Source organism: Squalius cephalus (genome assembly GCF_949319135.1).
Source record: "Squalius cephalus genome assembly, chromosome: 5".
Lineage (NCBI taxonomy): Eukaryota > Metazoa > Chordata > Actinopteri > Cypriniformes > Leuciscidae > Squalius > Squalius cephalus.
In genome coordinates this window covers 24,233,531-24,238,323 of record NC_137126.1, presented here as the reverse complement: position 1 = coordinate 24,238,323, position 4,793 = coordinate 24,233,531, and positions in this window count along the sequence as shown.

The following is a 4,793-nucleotide window of genomic DNA, read 5'->3' as shown; positions in this document are numbered from 1 at the left end:
GAATGACATAAGTAGTGACAATCATACTTTCAGTTGGACATTACAACACGCTGTGCTGTTTCCAGTCAAAGAAATTATGCAATACTTTACCGTCAGCAAGCTGTACATGTTGTACAGTCAACAACTCTCCACATAGCCTTTAAATTGTTTATCTTATTGAACTTCATTAACTTTCTTAAAAAGTATAGCCTATTACTTAAAAAGTAATATACTAAGTAATTTGTTAATTTGTATGTAATATTGTAGATTTTCAGAGAAAATCTCAATTTCTTTAATTTTCTTTAATTATGTAAGGACTATCTTCCTTTGTTTCTTCATCAATTTGTGCTGTGTGTTTTAGACTTTATTTATACTCCCAGAATCAGAATATTATTAGAATACTGGAAATTATTATTATTAGAATATAATAATAATTAATAATATTCAATTCACATTTATTTTTTATAACGTTTCACAATAGATATAGTTTCAACAGCTTTACAGAAAATGCATGTGTCTGCATTACAATTTAGTGATATGTTATCAGAGGCGACTTTTGGATCATCTGAAGTCTTCATAAGAGGCTTCTGGAGCTGGAGTAACTCTCTTACCTCGGGATGAGCATCTCGAGAAAAAACAGAAATGCAAAAGGAAAATAATTTGCGTAGCTGCAGTTCATAACATTAAGCTTAAGCAAATATAATAATGTGCATTTGATCTGATATAATTGTATACGGTTAGGAGATGCTATTTTACATATAGCATGTACATATCAATGCTAGGCTAAAGATATTCATCTTTAATCTCCAAGGTAATCTAAAGATTTAAACTGGGAGAGTAAATCTGAGCCCCAAACATTATCAGGAAGGCTATTCCAGAGTTTAGGAGCCAAATGTGAAAACACTCTCCCTCCTTTAGCGGATTAAAGGTACTCCTGGTATACCAGAAGCCCAGAGTTTTGTGATTTTAAAGAGTGCGATGGATTGTAGGGCGAAAGAAGATTGGTTAAATACACAGGAGCTAAATTGTTTAGGGCCTTATAGGTCAGTAGCAATACTTTGTAATTTATACTCTTAATAGGTAACCAGTGTAGAGATGACAAAATTGGTGTTCTATGATCACATTTTCTTGACCTAGTAAGAACTCTAGCAGCTGCATTTCGGACTAATTGTAGCTTGTTTATTGAGTATGCAGGGCAACCACATAGTACTGCATTAATGTTAGTAATAGTATAATAGTAATGATTATTATTATTATTATATTTGAATATTAATATTATCATATATCATATCATATAAATTATACAATGGGTTGAGATGTAGCACTAGAAAACATGGGTGTCATAACAGCCCAAGATAGCACTCTGGTCCCTCCTTTTATGGGATTTTTACCCTTGTTTAATCTATGATGGTTAGTGGGGAGATGGCAAAGCCAACATGTAGAGAAAAATGATCAATGTGCCAATGTGTCTTTAACAGAGGAGGGTGAAACAGAAAATTAGTGTTTTGAGTTGAAATGTGAGTTGTTTTCACAGTGATCCAGTTGATTGACAGTTAAATGGATAGTATTTTTAGAGGTTTTGCAATGTTTGAGAGATCCTGTTGAAAACAATGTTATTGACTGTGAGACATGTAGATTAATCTAATCTATATGTAGAGTTGTTTATTCTATATATATATATATATATATATATATATATATATATATATATTTTTTTTTTTTTTTTTTTTTTTTTTACAGCATTTTAGTTTTTTCATGGATCCCTATCTTCTCTCTCATGAAGAACCTCAGGCCAGGAAACTGTTAGGATGTGGCCCTAAGGAGAGCGCTGCTGCTGCTGAAGGCAATGTTTTTTGTTCCCTGACGTCAGTGTATGAATGAACAACATGTACAGTACAACACCAAAAAGTCAGAAGCGGAATTAAGTTGTTTTGTAATCTCTGACTCATACATATAAAATACATATGGCTAAATGTGAGAGGAAATATTTAATAAACCGTGGTGTACTACAGTATATATCGTATAGCACAAACATAAAAATGCTCATATTGCACATTAACACAACAATGTTTCCAATAGATAAACTGTGACACAGGAAAGACACAGAAAGGTGAAAAGGATATGAGTGGTTGTCTCATTGCCCTTGAAATGACAGACAGTCCCTCCTTCTGTCCCTCTCACTTCCCTTTTTTTTCTGCCGACTCATCAAACATGTGAAAAAGAGTCACATATTTAAAATCTTTGCAAAGGAAAAAGGCATTTTAAAATGATTTTTGCTCCACAATTGTTGTTGAGCGCAAAACTCTCCATTTCTGCTTGGAGCCAAAATAAGGCAACGGTCTACATAACTCACTTATCTAAAAGAACTATATGGGTGTGCGGTTGATCCATCTCCAACTAAACTGTCAGTCAACAGTTAGATTAGCAGTGATGAGTTGAGAAAAGACGACACCAGTCCTGAGATATATTGTGCCATTCTATTAGCGTCAAAATAAACAGCAAAATGAAAAAGCTCTTATAAACAAACCATGTTTAATCCACGCCAGACGTGCCTTCAAACTCCAAAGCTAAACATCTTGTAAACCCCTGCTTACGGCAGTCGTTATTTGGGCCAATATGAAGCTTAGTTACCATAGTGATGGGTCCATAACAGGGCTGAACGCCCAGAGCTTGTTTTACTATTTGACTTTTCAAATAATGCCAGACATATGAAGGTATTTTTCTCTGGATAGTATATCTAAAAAATAGATTCAGAAAGGAAGTGTGGATGGATAATTGAAAGGGGTTGTGGATTTTTTTTTATTTTTTATAGGAAAGTAGGGGGTGAAGATCTTCCGCCCTGAAATGTGCCTCGACTCCTCCAAGGCCACTGCAAGCCATTCATCCAAGGCTCCCCGAGTTCAATGGTCAAATGACGTTACCTCATATTTTACAGGAACCCCTTCAATGGGTTGGGGTTTGCCAAATAAAGGCCACATTCACTGGCTCTGAGGCTCTTGCATTTATGAGAGGAAGAATCCAGTCAATTGTATGTGCGTCGAACGGTCCGACACTGGCGTGTCTTTGTTGCTGAACTGTATTACACCAAACGTTTGGGTGGTTATGACTGAAGTAAAACCTCAAAGACATTTCCTTCACATAGGATTCCCAGTGCTGCCTTATCCCAATATCTTATCACTGAACACATGTAAACTCGTATATTAATGTTTATCCACAACAATGTTCCAAAGCTAAATTTTTTTAGCGAGTCTTTTCTTCTTATGAAGTTATTTCATGTTTCTGCTGTAATCAGAATAAACATGACAGAATACTGTCTAATTCTTTGAGTCATTTAGCAGATGCTCCTATATGCAAAGCTGCCTACAAATGAGTAACATTATAAAAAAAAAATTCACAAGCTCATAGTGCCGCAATGTCAATTTCAAGAGTAAGCTGGAGTAGTACAGAAGCTAAAGCAGAAGTAAAAATGTAGAAAAATAAAGAATGTTTAAAATAAATAAATAAATAAAAACAAGATGCATTTATAGTAAATGCCTTTGCGGTGGTGCTCTTTAAGACTCAAATAAAAATGAATCGTGCTCGCATTTAGCCCATTGGAGCTGCAATGTTCTTCTCACTGAGTATTTTGCCTTTCCCAGAATGCTGACACTTACATTCCAAGAGCCGGTGAGACACAGACATGTGCCAAGTTTGCACTGTCAGAGTGTGTGTGGGAGGGCGGAAGCTCATCGTGAAGAGCGCATTACATCTAAACACTCGAATCTGACAGAAAACTGCAGTTCAAATCAGAACAATTCATGAAACGATCCCAAGATGTCAAAGATCATGAACGTTTTCTGTTTCTAAGCGTGGTATGAAAATGGTAAATCAAGGAACAATGAACGAACAGAAAATTATGATGAGCAATTTTGGTTTTCATTTTCCATCGTTTCTTCTTACCACTTCCAATGTGAGTGGCGTAAGCAAGAACAGGCTATCATCTATAAATGGACACCAGATGTATTTCTCCCACAATGCTCATGATTTTTACAATGACAGTCTGGAATGTATTAAATCCCATTCACAGCAGGAAAAGTAGAAAAAAGAGAGAGAATGACAGAGAGAGCATTCCCGGAATGTAGGAGGTACATCCTTTCCCAAAATTCGTCTTTTTTCCTTTTCTCTCAATGAAGATGTAACAGATGCCTAGAAGTGTTTTCAAACTTTTTTTCAACAGAACAGAAAACAACTTTTCCAGTAAATCCTGTGTTGTTTTGCAGCACATTTCTGACATTGTTGTGCTTGCATGTGAGTTAGTCAGTACTCTTGTGTTTGTTTACCATAGTCTTTCTAAAAAGTCACCTCACAAGTGGACACTGAAGGACCCTGCAGCTCGTGCCAAACTGGTGAGGAATGCCTCAGTGGGTGACAGACTTTACATTTCAATTTCCCTTCACAAACTCAAGCAGAACGGTTCTTTCCAGCCTATGAGAGGCTTCCAATTTCCACAAGTGTCTTCGAGCATTCTTAAAGTCACTTAGTGTTTTCATTTTCCCTGTTAGAGGAGGAAGCTAGTGGTCTTTCTCCTTTGAAGTGAGAGGCCATTCGGTCTGAGAATCCTGGCCCGGCTCCTGCGGTCTTACACAGCAAGCACAAAGGACTTTAAGCATTTATGTGTTTTGTGCCTGAGAGTGTGTTCAAATCTAGAAGAGACAATGCTGCCCAAACATGAGCAAAGTACCTTTTTATACCAACTAGTGGCTGTATTAGCGTATTAGGTAGGGAAGCCTGGCTTGCTGCCCAAGGTACAACAGAGGCTGCCTTGTCGAATGCTG